The sequence below is a fragment of the Myiozetetes cayanensis genome, unplaced genomic scaffold, assembly GCF_022539395.1.
Source record: "Myiozetetes cayanensis isolate MyiCay16 unplaced genomic scaffold, myiCay2020 scf1, whole genome shotgun sequence".
Taxonomy (NCBI): Eukaryota; Metazoa; Chordata; class Aves; order Passeriformes; family Tyrannidae; genus Myiozetetes; species Myiozetetes cayanensis.
In genome coordinates, this window is record NW_026086604.1 from 108,071,680 (window position 1) to 108,092,128 (window position 20,449).

Consider the following 20,449-nt stretch of genomic DNA (forward strand, 5'->3'; position numbering starts at 1 on the left):
ATTTCTTCAATGACATATATAAACTCCTATTTAATGCTCACCAGTGTGGTGTGTGTTGCCTTAGTCTCGTGTAGAATGAATGCAACTTCACCTGTTTAGTTGGGAGATCAGATGGTAACAGAATGGGTACATAAAACAAGGAGAAAACTGTAATCCAAAAGCTGAACGTGAACCTAAATTGCTCTTTTCATATCACAGAGTAAGGCTTCCTGAGTATTTACTAAATAGCCATACTTTTGAGCTAAAAAGCCCCTGTCACAGATTATGCCTGCTTGTGCAATGTCACAACAAGCTCCTGGACTTCAGCATGCAGCTTTACATGTGCACAGCTCACTGAGACCTTTTTAAGTGATGGCTTTCCGCTTCCTTTATGCATCAGAAAACACAGCAGATGCTGCAACAGGTGCTGAACAAGCTTGTGAGTTTTTTCTTTCCTCACTTTTTTTGCTGAATGAGAACTGGGTATGAACTGAAAATACATTATGTGCTTCTTCAAACAGTATGGGAGTTTTAATTCTTTGTTCAAATTCTAATTCAAATCAAGGGAAAACTTTAAAAGCAAATATCTTGATCCTCTTCACTTTCTATGCCTTGGTTTGCATCATGACATAATTAGAGTGCACAAACTGGGGTTTTGTCAGATGAAACTTAACTGTACGATGTGGGACATCCCTAATGAATTCCAGCCTCTAATGGCCATTGACATGACCAGATTGGAGCTCTTCCAAAGTAAAGTATCCTGATGGATAATGATTGGTCCCTGGTACCAATTCCATCACTCTACAGATCTACTCCTATTGCACTGCATTACATGTTAATGCGGAGAGCCCTTTCTCCACTGAATTTCTCCTTTTGACTCCTTGTGTACAACAAAGTCTTCATGACAAGCTAGATAGCTGTTCTCTTACTCAGATAGTAAAGGTGAAAGATTCTGTATAATCTTTTACGTTTCTATTGTTAGGACGCACATCTATTAATAGACCAGTAGGATTAGAAATGATGCTCAGGTCCTGCACTTTTAAGAAATTAAATTATAAGCCCAGGATATTTTCAGACATGAGTTTAGGCTGCTATGCATTTTGAGACGTCTCATCAAATTGACATGATATTTTTTCCTAAGGGCTAAGGTGCATACATTGCTATTAACTCTGAGGAGTTGCAATGTGCTTGCTGAGGACTTGCAGTACCACTGACATATGCTGAATTTGATTTGTAAAAAAATCTTTTTGCCTCAAACACCTGGCTTTTGGTTTTGGTCTCTAGCTTTAAGCTTTTAAGAGGAAAAACATTGGTCAGCATGCCCTTAATTGTCTTCCCTTGGTCTCTGCATGCAATGCATCGAAACAGAATAATGCATGTAAAGGCTGGGACTGGGCTCTGCTACTGTAAGAAGGGTGAGAGGCATTTTTTCCCTAGTCTTAGACAGCCTTGGGCAGGCTTGACAGGGTGGGTCCATCAGCCTAGGACAGTGTGGCCCCACAGTTAGATGCTGCAGTCTGGATATCTGCAGTAGAGTGTGACAGCCCCCATGAACCAGTGTCCCATGGGCCTGCGAGTGCTGCAGTGAATCTTCTCCAAGCTTTGCTGTTGCAGAGGTTAATCAGCCAGCTGCTCAATCCAGCCAAAACTTCAGTAATGGTTGCTAATTAATCAGTTAAAAAAGCATGTTTCTGCTCTTCCGGCTGTCACCAAATTTCCATGGATACGTACTACTGACTCCCTGGAAAGACCAAAGACAGACTTTAATGTTCCCAGCAGCACTGACTTACCTGGGCATGGGTTTAAAATCTTCCTTGAGAATTCAGAAGATCACCATGAATATTCTCTGAAAATGCTTTCCCAGCCAGTGTGTTATTCCAACAGGCACTTTATGAGGCAGAGCCTGAGCATGTAGTGCTGAGTGTTGCTGTGCAGGAAAACCAATAAAGTTGGATTGCATTTATAAAGCAGTCCAATATTACTCTTGTGTTTGTCATGAGATTCTTGCCATTTTTCACCCCATTTGCACTTTTGTGGTGAGAACAAAGCAAAGAAAATTGATGGCCCCAAGTGGTGGGCAGGGGACAAGATCAGCCCCTACTCTGCCAAATAATTCTTACAGGGCTTTGTGTGAGAATAGGTGAGTTGTGTATATCTTTGTTTTGTTTTAAATGCCATCTCAGTTATTTATTTCTGAATGACTTCTTTTTTATACATGCTCCCTATTCCAACATGAAAAGAGCTAATTTATCTCTTCAGCTCATCCCTTCTTCCCATCACTGTAACAAGAGAACTACTGGCTGTTCAATCATCTTGCTAATGCCAGGCAGACCATTCTCTTCTCTGTTTTGGGGAGTCAAAAGGAATTCATTACTCTTTCAAAACTGGTCAATACATGGGCTAATAGAAGGTCACTCCAGAAATCATTCCAATGCATAAAAACATGAATGCTAGTGACACCATCAAGTCCACACAAATCTGGTGTGCACTGGTATCTTTTGACAGTGAACTGAATACAAACCAAGCCAGACTTACACCACATGTGTACCTTAGACCAGTGGGCTCCTCAATACACATCTGCAGCATCTGGGACAATTGTTGACGCCAGAAAAAAAGGAGAGCAACAGTCATATGCAGATATGCATGCCATTGGAAAGGCACCTAGGATTTTGGGAGGGGGAGGGAAAGGCTGACAACACTGGAGACAGTGATGAGGTGGAAGAGAGGCAAGACCTCATTCAGGGTTCAAGTCTACAAACCTCCAGTGCACACTGAGTTTGGGTGACAGTGAGGGGTGCATGACTCTGCTGGGGGTTCCTGTCTTATATAAAATACTAATTGGGGGATATTGGGTATGAGAGCAGAGAGCTGGTCACCGTGATGATCTGAGAGGCAAAATCAAAGAATAAAAAAATAAACTTTGCAAAGTAGCCCAATTAAAGTGGAAAGCCACAGCACAACCACCACAGCCACATGGGACAATTCTGTGAAGCCCTGTGAGAGTCAGACTGTCCTGAGTGTTGGGGAATAGTCCCATGCTCCCTGTGAGGCAGACACAGGGGGAGCTTAGGTCCTCAAAGGATGGCAGATTGGTTTGGTTTTTTACCACTCCATGCAGATGGATCCCCTCTCTCCCCATCCTCTCCACAAGAGACAGATTGAAGAACAAGGACTCAGCGCAGGAAGTCAAAATTTCAACCAGTCCTCCTGAGAGAGGGGCTGGAAAGAAGAGGACCCAGGGCCAATCCATAACACAGATTACTGAGGAATACCAATAGGCTGTATAAAAATCTTCTGGAATCAGAGTCAGTCCAAATTATATACCCTTGTTCCCCATTATAAGCAAGAATATTAATATTTGTGCTGAAAAGAATGCAACAGAGAAGGAAGACAGTAATAGACCTTTGCATTGTGCCAAAAACAATTTTTCTTCCATCATAACAGTTATGGGTGGTTTTCAGCAGATTTTCAAATGGGAGCAGAGCCTGGCCTAGGCCTGGCACATGTTAAGAGCCAAGTCTCATTAAAATGCACTGAGTACTGTAAAACAACATAGATGTTAATGAATATATATATGGTACCTGGGATTTTAGGCAGACTCTAGCTCCGTCCCAGAAGCTTATCCTGAATCCACTATGAACATACATCAACTGATCCTGGAAGCCTGGGAAAAAGGCACATCACCTTCCTGGAGAAGAGCACTGTTGACCATGCCCCAGGATTCACAGTGCTGAAACGTGAAGGCAGTGAGATCACAAATATCCTGTGACAACCGTTACTAACCCTCATTAAAAGCTGAACTATGAAAAATGAACAGTTCAGTGCAAGAGCATGAATACAGCTCAGAGATGTTAGCCTCAAGGAATGAAAAAGGAGGAGGAAACACCCTTCATCAAAAGGCTGATAAGCATATTTTTAGGAAAGGGAGATCAAGGTTGAGATGCACATAAGAACTACATAAGCGCAGAACTAGCCAACATAGCGCAGAACTTCCATGTGGAGAAGAGGGGATAAATCCACTTCATTTACTTGTTTCTAAAACTGGAGCAGATGAGATAAGCCTTGAAGGAGACACTTATTTAAGATTGATGTGGAGTAAGTGTGGAGAGATAGCTGTTGAAAGGACTGCCATAAACCAGTTCTCCAAGTTGTCACTCACTGACACTTCCCAGTGTTTTCTAATAAAAATAATCTGTTAAAATCAGACTCTGGAGACAGCTTGTCTTTGGCTGCCAGTCCAATTTCGTACAATTGTTTCATGTAGTAAATGTTTTTGGAATAAGTCAGGGACAACTCTGAGACAGATTTTTAAGTTACTGTTATTTATACTGGCAAAGCACTTTATACAGTCTTAAAATAGAAAAAAAAATGGCTACAAGGAAATTGCAAAAAAGCTAGTTAGAGCCATTAAAGTTGCTGATAGATATTCTTTCCACATACAAGTTTGCAGTACCTGGAGCTGTGGAGGGCCATAGCCTCGTGCTTGCGTGGGACTACGGCAGTGCTGGAGATAATGAAATGCTTGGGAGCCCACAGGATAAACCAACAACCAGGAACTGCAAACTACTGTGCAGACCTCATGCCAGCACACTGCTGCAATCCTTGCTGACACAATCAATGTGTTGCTTACAACCTAGGGCAGCAAAGGCTATATCAGGCAGGAGAGGGCAGAGACCATGAGGTGCCTGGCTGGGGGCAGTACCTGTGGTGGTGTCCTGGGCTTAAACACAGGGAGACAAAATTATGGTCTCTCTCTGCTGGAACAGGGGTCATGGAGCTGCAGCCCTTGGCCTATGTCCTGAACCCACGGTTGGTTGGCTCTTCCTGGAGCCTCTCTTTACTTTCCCGGAATTTAGGAAGCTGCTTGAAAGACCTCTTCTCTCCCATTTTTCTCACAGTAAAACAAAAAGCACCATGGTTTTTAAAGCGGAGCTGAACTAGAGCTAGAAAACTTTTATGAGTCCAGTGTCCATTTCCTGTACGTGCCATAAACTTCTACCTATTATGTGGCCATTACATTTGAGAGAACGATGGCAGAGTTTGTCCCTTCATTAATGACAATGTGGTGACAGGACAAACCCTCAGCTTCCCTGCTGTGGTGCTAGGCCTTGGGGAGCAATTAATAGGGATTTTTCTAATATGGCAATTTGAAAATCCATGCTGGTTTCAGTAGCGAGCCATGAAAGTCATCTTTAACTCTTCCACATTAATCGTGATTTTGAAACCTCCTGCCTTTCATAGCTTTGAAATGACTGCTAGCAGGGTTCAGCTGTAGGAACACTTTCAGCCATAGAACTGTGCAACAACCATCTTTAATAAAAATTAAAAAATGAATACTGACACTTTGATAAGGATGACATAAACAACATCTCAGCCACCTGGAACAGTTCTGCTGTTTTTCACTGAAGAAAAGCCCTCATCATCTATTAAAATATTACGATCAATTCTAAATGGGGCTTTTAGGTGCTTCTGTAAAGTGCAGTATGTTACCTTGTTGCTTCAGCAGAGGACACTTAAAAGTAAAAAAGCTTTTATGTGCATTTTGCTACAGGACTTGTTCATTATGAGCTATCCTCAACAGCAGCAGGATATACTGACTAATACAGCCCCAGCTGCTGCTGCAGGACGTGGGAGGTGTGAGGCTACTTTAGGCCAATGTACACCCTAAAAGCCAAAAGATGGTAAAGGACAGCCTGGACATCATTTGCTTGGGGATTCCCCTTGGAGAGAGGGAGGGGCTGTGTGAGTTGACCAGCAAGAATTCATTTCTATAATTTCTGAGTGATCTGTAGGCTTATGTCCCAATCATTAAGTGACTCTCTATGGACAGACTCTGGGTATCTGGGTGTGCACCACACACCTCCGACAAAAGACATCCATGACTCCAATCTACAGCCTCTCCAGGACCACTTTTCCAACAATCTCTTCATCCCAATTTGTCATGGATGCATCTTTTGTATGTCCCACGTGATGTTTGCAAAGTCCTTTGTTGTGGTGTGTGGACGAAAAGGAGCTATATAAATGCAAATTTAATGTATTCATTTATTCTGTACTGAAGGTTGCACTGAAGGCAGGTAAATTACACCCACGGCATCTGCCAGTCAGCTCTTAATGTCATCCACTTCAGAAACAATAACTTCCTATAGGATTTGTTAAGCGTGATTTTCTTTTGTTAGTCCTTGCACACTATTTTTAATCAAATTACACTTCTCCAGGTGCTTCCCACCCAGCTGGACCTGCTAGCTGATGAACTGAAGGACCCTGATTCATTACTACCCGCGTCATTTACCTGACCTTGCCATGAGACCACGGTGGCAGCATAATGAGGTCCATCCCCTCGGTGCAGCCCCCGCTTCTCCCAGCTCACTGCTGAGATCCTCAGCAGCTCAATCTTTGCACTCAAACTTTAACAACTTGCAGCAAGAGCCAGTCCTTCATCACTCACTCTGGCTTTACTCTGAGTCCCTTCATTATTTCTTTTACTCCCCTTGAAAGTGTATGGCTGTCCCCAGCATTGCTCTCATTATCCCTCTTTGAACACTGGGAAAAGAATGTATTTACATTTCCTGACGTGCTTAGTATTCCTGCCATGACTGTCTCCCTGAGCCTGCCCTGACCTTTGCAATGACATTTTCAGCAACTTTATTCCCAACACTTTTTCTTTGCTGCTATTTTCTGTGCATTTTTTTGCTTTATTTTTTGCATTTTGGTTTTTTTCAGCTTTATTTTTGTTATTATTCTCTTCTTTGCCCTTTTCTGCTCTCCTAGGTAGATCCCTGGACACAGTGATGACCCTGTGGCCCTTTCAGACACTGCTTGCTCCCTGCAGCAAGCCTCATTGTGGCCTGCAGTGCTGCTGGGTACTGAGTACATGGAAATTAAGGTTGGCTACCAGTGAGGCTCAGTGCATGGAAGGAAGTTTTTCTTGTGTGACTTCAGAGGGCACAGCTATTCTGCTGCTGGGATGTACGTGCCACTGGCCTCATGAAGGGACAGTATGTGAAGAGAAAGACTAAGCTTACAATTGCTGGCATCACTAACACCGATGTTTCAGCCTCAGGCACCTGTGGCCCAAAGCAACATCCCTTCAGCCTGTCACACCTCTGTGTTTCTGTGTCCCAGGGCCCACAGTGCTGCCCACACTTCAGGGAGCCTACGAAATGCAGGAAAATAGTTTCCTTTAGGGAAGTCTAAGATTGAATTTTCCCAGCTCAAATTACGTGGGCAGAAATAAAGCCTTGGAAAAACAAAAGGTGGCTTATGATAACCTGACTTGTGCAGTAGCTCCAGGCTTAGCCCTGAAGTTTGGGGAAAATCATTTGCACTGGTGTGGACCTCTGGTTTTCTCTTGAGGTTCAGATTCTCAAACCTTGTCAAGTCTTTGTTTGGGTTTGTCCGATGAGTCAGTAAGTGGTGGAGTCAGACTTTCAGCTGCCATAAAGAAGTGAAGCTTCAGTGAGGGCAGTGGATTTGCACTGATTGACATTGGCATAGAGTATAGTGCACAAGAACTCAGTTTATTACAGCCCTGAGAATGAAAGATATATTCTCTGGGAAGCAGACAGACCTTATCACCAAAGTCTTTCAGTGATCCCTCCTCCTTTACTGGTGTAACAGGACTGATGTGGTCCAGAATGGCACATATTATTAATTATTTTCATTACCTTATTTCCCCCTTTCTTTTCTTTTCCCTAGCAGGCATTATTTAACCAGCAGTGCTGCTGGAGAAAACTGGTACTCTGTACTATCAGCGAGTTCCTCACGGCTCAGACAGAACAAACACTGCTCTTGCAAGGATCTCCAAATCTCTGGAAGAGACACCCTTAATCTCTGGGAGTGCCTTGGGGAAACAGGCTGAGAAAGACAGATGCGGAGCTGGGCAATGCAGTTCACAGCCTCACTGTAGCAAGGGGGGATCCAGCTACGTAGCTTGGCTAAAGCAGCATGAGAGTTACAGTGGATAAGAGTGATAAGAGCAGGAACAATAGAATTTCACCTAGGCAAACTAGAACAGCAAAGACTTCAGGAAAGGCTGATGCTGTTCCAGTGCTGAAAGTCGATCTTATGGTGACACAGCTAAAGGGACAAGACATTTCTCCCCTGAAACCAAACAAAATGCTTTCAGCTTCTGCTGATTTTTGTAGCCTCACAACTTTTTCTCTGTTTTTGGGAAGAGATGAAGTGCAACAATGTTAGTAACAGCTCATACATCTGACTGCTTCTGTGGGGGAAAAGGGGAATTTGCCAAACAGTCTCTTGGAAAACAAAATATGGCAAACAGATGAAATAAATCCAGTAGAGGAAATGTATCCACCTATCCACATGCCATGCTGCCCAAGCACTTTGTCCTTAATTACATAAATGTTTTTATCTTCAGTGAGACCACAGTGCTTCTCTCTCTCTCTTGGATTAGAGAAAGAGGTTTGTGTTGATCACATACAAATATCCTGCCACACACAGATCAGACACTTCACAACAGCACAGTTTTGTGAGATTCCTTCAGTTTTCCACACCAGCTCCAGCCTGGCATCACCATTTCCTACAAAGCCTCCCTTCTCAGAACTCCCTGGGGACAAAACACGGAGAAAGAGTGTGTTGACATCTGCTCAAGCAGAGAGTGATGTGTGAGAATGGCCAGCAAACAGCCTTGGGACATACTTTGCACAGGTATCAGGGTGGAGTGGCCAGACAGACGAGTGCTGGCAAAGCAAGGAGCAGCTGACAGAGTCAAGTTGCACAGGTCATTGCAGATCTTGTAAGTCAACAAAGTGAATCTTAATTTCTTCATCTAGGTTAGTGCAAGAAAGCAGGGGGAAGCAAACATCTGGCCTAGCAGCTGCCTCACCAAAAGAAAATACAGTACAAATTGTTTAAAGTCTATCTCTACTTTAGAAAATAGGTGCAATGGTTACTACTTACCTGTCTTGCTACAGCTTTGTTGTCCCCTTTAACAAAAATAACATTCATTACGCCATCTGATTTCTCTTTGCAAGTGGAGAACATAAACTCACCACACAGTAAAACTTTTCCTTGTTTTTGGCTCACTCTGTTAAGCTTGAGTGCAGCCCTCGTTGTTGCCAGTTGAGTTCTGGCAGATGGGTTACACATGGAAACTGAGGTTTCCAGTACTGAGCAGCAGCTGAAGTTGAGTGTGAATACTGAGGTCTGGAATCCAGCAGTTAGTCTTTTGTAAGCTGTCACCCTTAAAGATTGTTTATTTCTTCATGCAGCAGTGCGAGAAGCTTCAAATATGTTGCTGTTTCTCGGAGACCAGACCCCCAGCATGTCCCCTGCCTAACTGGCCAAATCCAAGCAGAAGGTCCTATAGGCTTGTTAAAGCTTCCTTGGATGACTTTTATGCAGCTGTCTTCCAAGTGTCCTTCCCAGTGGCCCATTACTCAGCTATAAGAAGGAGTTGCATAGAGCCCATGAGCACACCTGTGGAAAGCAGACCTGCCTACTGGCTATGCTCAGCAATGCCTTTGTCTATCTACTGGAATAAGACCATGAGAACCAGGGTATGCACTGCCATCCAAGAAAGACTGTTGAGAGAGCACTACGTGTCCCAAAATAGATAAGGTTTAGCTAATTCTGGATAATCTAGACAGACTTTGGAAGACATTGTCCTGTGAATACTACACCTCTGTGGGACAAGTGAATGTATCAGCAGTGAAGTGTAGCCATTTATAGAGTTGTTCCAATACACCTGTGGCAAAAAGCTGCTGCATCTGCAGTGTCTTCATGTTAATACCTCAATAAATCTTTCCTAGGGTCTATGAGCAATGTGGCACTTGAGCAGTGCTGGTGCTGCAGTGCTCTCAGTTTCCTATCCTATCTGTTCGGCAGTGTCACCCAGATGAAGCTGTAACTACATTTCTTTCCACCATGCCTTATGCTTTCCATGAAAATAAAGCAAAAGAACAAGTAACAAAAATTAGAACTTCCCAGTTCTGTGGTCTGAAACAGGAGGGGGCGGTAGATAATCTGGTGGGTTGACCACTTGCTTTCTTGAGTGATTTTGCTCTTCTCAGAGGAAGTTGTAGATGTGCTGCCTGAAACCCAGGTATTAGTGGTGGGGAGGGGTGTCTGCAGGATTTATACTACAAAGAGCCTCTTTGCTCGGTCAGTCGGGAAAAAATGCCTATTGCCTTTCTCCAGAATAGAACACAGAGCTGAGAAGGGGCTGCAATGTCCATAGTTCAAGAATGGACAGGTAACAGACAAACAGCCTGGTCTGGGCTGCCTCCAGTAGGCTGATGTACACATAGACAGCAAATGCTTGCAATGCTTAAGGTATAATTTCCAGGCACTGTTCACTTTCCACATATCCCTATGTCCTACCTCTTTGATCTGGTAGACTTCATCCCTGGCTTCAGGAGATGCTCAGCCTGTGCTGAGGGTTAGTGATAACTTCATCTCCCAGAATCTGGTCAAAACCTTGTCTCAAGGAATAGCCATGCATTACGGATTTAGTCAGAGTTTTTCAGATTGCCCATGAGCAGTGGGAAAGCTGTTATAACTAACTATTTTGGCCTCCACAGGGGATGTCACATCCTTCCTCCATTGCTTCTGTAAGGAGCCAAGGAAAGTTGTAGATAAGCAGTTGTCTCAATCACTGGAATCTCATCAGAAGAAACTGAATCAGAAATCACATCAGACGAAACACTATCTCAATCTGAATAGGCTCAATCTAATCGATTAATACAAATTAATTTAAGCAGATAATTAAAAGAAGTAATAATAAAGTAATAAGAACTGCATATCTGAATCAGGTTAGTGGCTTTGAGATGCTTTTCAAAGTCGGAGTCATGCAAAGTGTGCAGATACTAGAGATACCGTAGTTAGCAAGGGGACGTTCTCTCTGACAGCTTGTCAGTGGGTAGCTACTCAGAGGTCTTTTTGTATTTACCCAGCTGAGACCTGCCTTCCTCTCTTCTCGGTTCAGCACAAGCTCAGACACATCTCCCTGCCCCACCTGGGAATTGCTCTTCTCCGGAGTATCTGCATCTCTGTGGAAGCACATTTTCACATGCTGTCACCTCTGCACACCCTCCCTTCCTGACTTGAGTTGAGGCTTGAATGCTCTTCGGCACGTGGGCTTCCCAAGGGAGGGGATTTGCACACAGGGATGCTAAAGTGAAGGAGAAGGAAGAAACCGTTTCTTGCACCACTGTCATTTCAGCTTTGAAAACTTCTTCTGAGTCTTAGTCTCTAGGGAACTAAGCCAATTAAACAGCAATCTGGCAAGCCTATGAAGCATCTCCTCCTTTCAATGGAAGTCCTTCTCTGAATGACATGAGCTGAGTGGGAGAAGACTAAACAGACAGGAGCAGCAGCAGGTCGTTTCTAAGTGAATAATGGCAGTGTTTCATATTTTGGTGCACTGTGATTGAAATGCCATCAATTTTTCAGAACCAAATACGCTGAAACTAGAGAAGACTGATTTCTACTTTTGCAATCAGATATGGCAACACCTTTGAACATTTTTTTCCCCCTGATTACCTAAAAGACACTGTAGCAGAATTCAGAAAGACAGTCAGTCTGCATCTGTTTGCTTGGAAGAGCAAACCAGACATGGTTTGCACTCTCAGTGGGATGTTCCTTAAGAGTACACCTCTCCAATGAGCTAACGTTCATCCAAGCACTTTCAAACACAGAAAAGACCCTAATGATGAAAATAACCAGTTATTGCTTGTATTGCAGCATGAAAAACATACCTGCAGAGCTGCCTGGAAAGTCAGAAAAGCTTCTACAGGTTACCAGTGTGATATACAGGTTACCCTGTACAGATCCTCCTATTTCACCTCACACAGAGCTCTGCACTGAACCAAGTGACTTGAACTGTGTAGCTGCCACTGTTCCTACTCACACCAGTGCAGGGCTAGAGCCTGTCTTCCAGTTTTTGATTTTCAGACCACCAGAGGCTTAGAATCAACCTCTTCTCTGGCCTTCATGATTAAATGTGCCAACCTGAACATGTCTGGAGACCTTGCCAGCCGTAGGTTTTGTTACATGTTTTATCTCAAGATACGAGAGCTTTTGTCAGTTGGTATTTTCCCTAATATAAGGAAAAACAAGTCATCTTTTAACCTTCTATCTTTGTTAAACCAAGCTACGCCTCTCAGTATATGCACTTGAACACCCTTGTGAATCTTTTTTGCCCCTCTCCATTTTATTCAAAGATGTTTTCAAAATAAGGCCAGCAAAAGGAGATGTAAAACCTAAAGAAAAGTCAGTCAGTATCTGCCTTCTTAAAATTTCTGCTAGCAAAGGTTTTATCACATCACTACATGAAATACTTGTTCATTTGCTGGCTCAATAGAGGCCCAAGACACCTTCCAGTGTTCCAGGGGTGACATGATTCTGCATCCACTGACTGTAGCCCAGGAACTGGCCTCTGTTCCTTCCAGCAACTACCCATTGCAAATTGTTGCACCATCATGTTTTGTCAGCAGGGCAATTATACTCAATTTCAGACTTCAGATGGAAACACAGCATGGTGTTGGCCTCACATCAACGCTTGCAAATCTCACTAGGAAAACCCCCCATATTTGAATGAAAATTCCCCGCTGATAGGTAGTTTTTGAGCTGTCAGCTAGGCAGTCCATAAGCCACTAAACAGGTGCTTTAGTGATACTGTAAACTGTTTATTTGTTTGTGCTCCTCAGTACCATACCCTGTGATTTCTGTAGGATCTCAGCAAATCATTAACATGGGTCATCTAAGTTGGGAATAGAAATTAGATCTGAGGTTTTGAGACTGGCAGTGATAGGAACCAGGGGAGTACTACAAATTCATCTCTGATTCAGAATGAAAATGTCTGCTTGTTCCCAGACACTGCCCACCCTGCCTTCATACGGGGCTTCCTTTGCCAATCCCATCTCTGCTCAATCATCTTCTTTGGTCACCACAAAACTGCATGCCCCCAGTGGCCTGGCAGCTCTCACTCTCACTTCCTCCCCAGACTGGACTTAAGAAAAAACTCCCTTTGCTCCCCATTTTGAGAGCTGGTGCACTGGGTGGTCACTGTGCTAAACCCACAGACTACAAAACAATGATGAGAGAGCTCTGCCCCTCAGCTGCCAGCAAGCAATACTGTGAGCCTGATTCAAACAGTATACAGGGTCTTGACAAGATCTTTCAAGTGGTAAACAAAATCCCTCACTGAGGGAATGAGCTGAGTAGATATTGAACACTGAACAGAGCTACCCACAGGTCAGCAGGCAAACACAACAGGTGAAAGTCTGTCTGATCAAATCATGCTTGTAATTAGCTGTGCTGTGTGCCCAGACACAGTGACTGAGGAAGATACTCTCTGCATCTCTTGGTCTATCAAACCCATAAAGCACATCAGACTCCAACTTCATCCTCCAGAGCTTCTGAGTTTAGCACAATTGCTTCCTTACCACCTCAAGTTCTTGCCTTCTCTCTCTTACATATGAGAGCAGTGATCTTTGTCTGATTCTCCAGCCAGGACCTTTTGACTTTCTGTATTGCAAACATCCCTTTCCTGACTCCCCCCTTCAACTCTGTGTGCCGATTTCTCTCCTGCTATAGCAATTCAGCGCTTCTCTGAGACACAAATGGTGCCTGTGGGTTTACTTGTGTTGATGTATCCTGCTGCTTTGCTCTCCTGCCTCCTCACTTCTTGTTCATTTGTCCTGGCCACCTGTCATAACATGCTTTTTCACCTCTACACCCCTTGGAGATAACTCTGCTGCCAAGCAGGTACACTACTGGTAATTCAGCCTCAGAGTAAAACTTATATTTAACAAGAATAACATCTCAGAGCACACTGTTTATCTCTGGTGCCTTTTCCCTAATGTCCCTTAATGAAGGAGCTGATATTTCATTGACAACCATTTGCTGGAGAACACAAGGTTCACCCTCACACTGGTGAACCTTAAATCAAAGTAGTAATTCAAACAGCCTACAGTCAGCCTGCTGCAAGATCAAGGACTTTATTATGAGTTCAGTTCAAATTGCTCATGGTGCCAACACAATGAAAGACACTTGGCTTATTAACATGAAAAGAATCACCCCTACTTCAGTATATCTTATTATCCTGGGAAGGGAATTTAGGCAGTCTGTTCCATTATTTGATGGCTGATATTAAACTCATCAGACCCAGTTGTAAACTCAGACACATTTAGCAATACTTAGATATTAAAGAAGGCCTGAATTTGTGAAATCTCTTATTTACATTTGATTTGCTGGGTAGAATGAGGAAGAACACCCTCTCTCCAGTACTCACCTGTGCCCTTCTCTGGATGAAATCAGATGACTTAAGGCATGGTCCTAATGCCAGCAGCTCTCAGAAACATGAGGTCAGCCATGTCAGCCCTATCTGAACTTACAGAGGCTGGCATGTTTATGGTGTTATGGGTACTCAAAAGACTTGACTGCTCTTTCGTTTGAAAGAGAACTTAAAACACTGACATATACCCACGTAGTAGATAGTAGCACTCTCTTACCTCTTCAAATATGTGTCTCTCTTTCAGGGCTTCCTATCTGCTCAAGGGAGGTATTTATCCTCATTCACCAGGCTGGGTTTGGGGTCTTCTTTGTTCTCTTCAAGGCATTTTGCCTCTTCCCCTCTTTATCCTCTGCTCATCTGGAATTTCTGCATCTCTTCTCATGCATCCCATTCACAGAAACAGTTACCTAATACATCTTCATCAACATCATTCTTGCAAACACAACCATCTACTAAGTCCAGAGAGGGCTGCATGGTCCAAGTAGAATGAAATATTCCTTCTCACCCAACCCACCACAGACAGAGCAGGGGCATGACCAAAAGCAGAGACTGACAAGTCACTGCTCTGTCTGGACAGCCAGAAACTTCTGCAGGGAAAGAAAAGTAGAAAGTCATAAATCCAAGAGTGAGAGCTCTTTTTGACAATAAACACCTAGAGCTCACCTCATCACCAAACGAGTTTTTGTCTTGTTTCCACGATGAGTGTTGAGGCTAGTGGGGTTTAAATGGACATTTAAAGACTACACTGGATGGGCAATGGTATACAGCATTTGAGCACATGGTGTGCTGCTTTAAGGTCTCCATACCTGCAGGATAATCAAAGCAAGTCCACTTCCCACTGGGAGCACATATCTACCCAGCAGGACTGCTGTATTGGTTCCTGAAAATGGAGCCAGGATACAAGCAAATATGCTGCCAACATACAGAACATAATTGGAAACCCTCTGCCTAGCTGCTCGCTCATTAATCAAAACAGATTCATAATGTGCCTGGCTCCTTCTGCCTACTCCTAGTCTATAATTAGCATCTCGTGCTTAGGTAGCAGCACTGGTTAATTGCTTCCTGTCTTAGGTGACAGTAACTCGTATGTGTGAGAAGGATATGACAAAGGCAAAGGAATGGGGATAAATGGCTACAATAACACAGAAGCCATTAGCACTAAGCAGCAACAATAACCCTTCACATCTCCACACTTGCTTTGCCTTCGTTTGTACAAGTCTCCCTTGTCTTGTTGGAATTACGGACAGATGTTAGCAGCTGGGAATGGCAGGCACCATACAGCAGTCATGTAGGCTCCTTTTACACAAGTAGCACCAGCATTGAGGCTTTACCCCTTGGAAAAAGCCCCAAAACTACTGGGATGGCTGTGTGCTTGACTGTCCTTGCTCTGTGATCCAACAAAATCACACCACCTACACCCTTGGGAGCGTATTTATCTCCATCATCTCCTTTCACTGACTCTGCAATGAGACATCCTGGCAGAAAAAGGATGATGTGGTGCCGTGTGAGGTCTGACCGTAGCACCTGCAGTTCTTGCAGGGGGAGATGAGACTGAGGCTCTGCTTTTGGCCTAAGATCCTGTTGTTACTCACCCCTACCAGGTTCCATCTCCATGGACCTAAGATGTCCACACAAGGAGGTATGTGGCTTTTCTAGTTAGTGACTGCACAATGAATAATTTCTTCCTGCTCCTGGGCAGCTTTAAATAAGCTGGTGCTCTACCGTGGAGAAATGGAAAGGTTCATAGGTGTGAGAACGCCACTCATTATAATTCTTGGGAATTGTCATTAAGTCAACACTTCCTCAGGTTCTGCAAATCTCTAAATCTGTTGCTGTAAAAAAATGTCAAATCTGTCTAGGCTTTTTGATTGCAAATGAGTATACTGAAAGTATGCTTCTTTCTCTGAGAAATCAAAGCCTGTTTGATTGAAGCTCATTTTCACACAATCAGCTGATGCAGCTCACACTTTAGACATTTTCAAATTCTTTTTACTTTCCTAGAAAAAAAATACATAAATCATGAAGAAAATTGTCTTTCTCCAAAGTCATCTGTCCAGGCTTTCAGTCTCTTATATTTCTTGCTGCCAAACTTAGATTAATAAGATGAAAAAAATATGTAATTTCTTAGATGACAATAACAGGATGATGTTTCTCCTGTTTCTTCTGAATATAAATGCAGTAATTAAAAAAAAAATTGTTTTGATGGCAAAGAATTAGATTCCAGTGCTGATAATACTAAAATACTTTAGGTTTATTTTGTAAGAATAATGCCTAAATGATGCATCTGATTTTTCTTACAACCTTCCAGATATTTCATTTTATATCAAGAATTCTGAAAAGCTTTTCCTTCTTTTGGTAGCTGAAAAAACTTGGTTTTTTCTGTCTTTTCTCTCTGATGTTTTGCTTTGCACAGTCTCTTTAGCCAGAATGGTATTTTTGCCTTGAAGTGTTGCTTGATGCTCCCCTTTCATCCCTAGGAAGAACCTTGTTTGTAATTATTTCAAAAGATCAAAACTAATTTAAAATGTAGGAAACACTTAGAAAGCACAAAGAAAAAGCTCAGCCTTTGGAAAAGGGCAGAAAAGCAAAAGGAGGAGATGTGACAGAAAGACAGTTCTGGTATCTATTAAGAGGAGACTGCTAAGAAATAAATAGGAAGTGTAACAATTGACCAAAAATGTCAGAATAATTGTGCTTACAAGCTCTACACCTGTCAGGAGTTTGGAGGGAGAATTTTTGAAATTGTTACAGGGACTTAGACACACAGTACACACTTAGAGAAAGCTTCTTAGAATCAAACAAATACAGAGAGAAAGAGAGAGAGAGAGAAGGGAAAAAGAAAAGAAGGAAGGAAGAGAGAAAGAAAGAAAGGAAGAGAGAAAGAGAGAGAGAAAGAGAGAGAGAAAGAGAGAAAGAGAGAGAAAGAGAGAAAGAAAAGAAAGAAAAGAAAGAAAAGAAAGAAAAGAAAGAAAAGAAGGAGAAGAAAGAAAAGAAAGAGAAAGAAAAGAAAGAAAAGAAGGAGAAGAAAGAAAAGAAAGAAAAGAAAGAAAAGAAAGAAAAGAAAGAAAGGAGGAAAACCAGTTTTCTTTATGAAAACATTGGAGCATAAAAGAGTTACCTAAAACTCCAACAGAGCAGAGGCCAAAAGAGAAGTTGCACAGGAGAGACCTGTCAGAGTAGTGCCTGCTGACAAAAGGTGTGACATGGAAAAAGAGAGAGAGAAACAAAAGGGTAAAATTAGAGATATCAACACATGGATACAGTTTTCTGGTGGTTCAAGTTAAAATACCCCACAAATGCACACCCTTCAGAACTGAAAAGAGTGAAATTAAGGGAGTGTCTCCCCAAAACCACATTTTCTGCCATTCATCTTTATGGGGACTTCTTTTGATTTGTGGGCAAGTACTATTTTAGATGGTTTTTCTGGCATTAAGAAGGAATTAATTATCAATGCATCTGCTCCCACCAGTGCTGCTCGCTGGAGAGTTCCCACAGTCACTCCATCAAACACAGCAGCATTTTAGAGGGGAATAAAAAATCAGCCTGTGATAGAAGTCCCTGCAGTCCCAGGCAGGTGAAATGGCCAAAGGGAGCTAACCCACCTGAGAAGCATTGCCTGCTCTCCAGGACCTGGCTGTATATTACAATTAGTCAAATTACGAACGCACAAAACAAATTTATAAAGAGAGGTCAGTCAATCTTTTTTTATAGGACCCTGATTAATCAATGTATATTTTAATTACATTTCTCTTTTGGTTATATAAATCTGTATTAGTTCACCTGATTGGACCACAAGGCTAAAGCACTGTCAAGATCTCCAGTGGCCGGAGGTCTTCTCAGACTTCTGAATGCCTGTTGCTTCAAAACTGGGGCTTCAAGCTCTGAAGACCTATCTCTTTTATGAGCAATAAGCCCCTGTGCTGTGTTTTGCTCTGGACTATAGCTCAGTGCTCCCTCTTCCCCTGGCAATTGTGCAGCAGTGGGAGTGGCATTTAGGGCTCATTTGGTCTCCTTTCATTTGGGCCTTTATGCTGTGTACTGCTCAGAGTAATGCATGTTCATTCAATACAGCTGAAAATAATCTAGGCAGACATCATAAAGGGCACAGTGCTAAAGAGTGACCTCTGAAAAGCCCAGCTGTGCTGACCCCGTGGTGTGGATTGGATTTTCCATACTTTGGTAATTAACAAGTATTTCATCAAGTATAGATTTAGTTGCCTCACTGATATACAATAATCTGTTTTCCTGTCAGATCATGCTGAAAACAACTTCAATTTTTTTACAACTGTAGAAATATACTTTTTATCCAAAGAGGTGGCAGACACAGAGCAGTGCTGCTTTGTCTCGTTCCATTATTCTTGTGGTCTTTTCCACAAATGCTCGGGTGTCTCTTAGGTATTACTTTTTAATCATCTACCCTCATTACATGTAGTGTTTGCTCCTTTTTCATTCTATAGCACAAAGCCAGAAAGAATGCAATTAAAATTCGATAACAGTGGAGTGCTTAGGCACTCATTAAGTAGTCATTAGGTAGTCTGAAGACTCATTGTCTTCACAAGGGTTTGTTTCCTCGCTCTCTGTGACTCTCCTCTCTGCAGTATTAGCTCAAAACAGCAAGCACGATGTGAACGTGAACCCGGAGGGTCCCTAAGTCTCCCGGTCCAGGCACAGCTGCTCCTCTGCCTCCTGGACACTCACCAACCTCGGACGCAGCAAACTCGAGGGGCCCCTACAGCAGCACCACGGAGATGCTCAGCCTTGGCACTGCCCTGGCTGTGCTCCCTGGCTGGGACCAATACAACCTGGCAGTGATTCCTGACCCTCTCAGGCCATGGAAGGACCATTTCAACACCCTTGTTTATGCTTGTTTAGAATACCCCTCCCAGAAACAATGCCCCAGTTGCCAAGACAGCTTGTAGAAGGGCACGCATGAGTAACTGGCAAAATTAGGGCTCTAGAGAGTCAGGAGCATTCATTGCCAGCATCAGGAACCAAGCTCCTGCCAAACTCCAAAAGAGCATTTGAAACGAGCAGGCTTCATTTTGAGGTGGGGAAAAAAACACAAGTCATTGGCACAGAGAGGATCGCAAAAGTATGACATGATTGTCAGATGCATAAAGGCATCAATAAAATAATGCTCACACTCAAAAACTGTCTTATAAAACAAGAGAAGCTGCTTCTCTTGATTAAAAGGATTGCCTCTGGACATTAAACAACAGCATCTGTTCTCCACGCTCTGAGCACCCTGAGTTTGCTTTGCTTTCCATCCTTGAGGATTTGGGGAGGAAAGAGGACAAGACAAGACAACTGAGACAGTTCAAGCTAGGAAGACTTAACAGCAGTTCTAAAGAGTATTTCCCAGGAACTCGGTGAGAGCAGAGGGAGCAAACTCCAATGCATTATTTAAGACTACCCCCACACTGCTGACCCTTTATAAATGCAGATCAATAGAGCAGCCTCCATCAGAAAGAGGCTTCTATATGAAAAAAACTGAAATAGAACTCATATTAGAGATGCTGAGAGGAAATAACACAGCCCAAGGGAATATCTGCTGCCATGGTACAATAAGGCAGCCTCTGAGGGGTCAGCAGCTGACAATGGAGGGAGGAGAGCAATTCACAGATTCCCAGCTTGTTCATAGCACTCAGTCACCTCTAGGGCATAAAGCTCTGGCACAGAATCACCTCATCGGCAGTCCATCACCTGCACACTTGCGTGCCCTGTCACAGAGTCATATTTCATTAAATAATGGTTTTGTGTATTGAAATCCACAATGTTCCATCATTCTTTATGCCTTGCCTTACGCCGGTACCTGAGTGCCTGGTGCAGTGACAGGCAAGGATCGAGAGGAGTGCTACCCTTTGTAGGTTGTCTGTTGTACTTTGCTACACATGCTCAGGCTGCTTCTCTGAACCATCATCCAGTCATCTTCCTGCTGGACACTTCAGCTGGGAGGCCTGGGAGTTTGGGATTGCCTTGGGGCTGTTTTGTACAGACCCTGGTACAGTAGCTGATCACAACATTTGGTTTTTTTTTTACTCAAGGACCATTCAGCTCTGCATTTTTATCTGTTCGTAAGATTTTTTCAGAGCAATTGGCAGATATTTTGTTAATCAAGAGAGAAAAAATATTCTTGAAGGTTTGTTGACATGCTGTGGATAAGGATATATACAAACCCATAAGTATATATATGCCTGTGTGTGCATGTGTAGA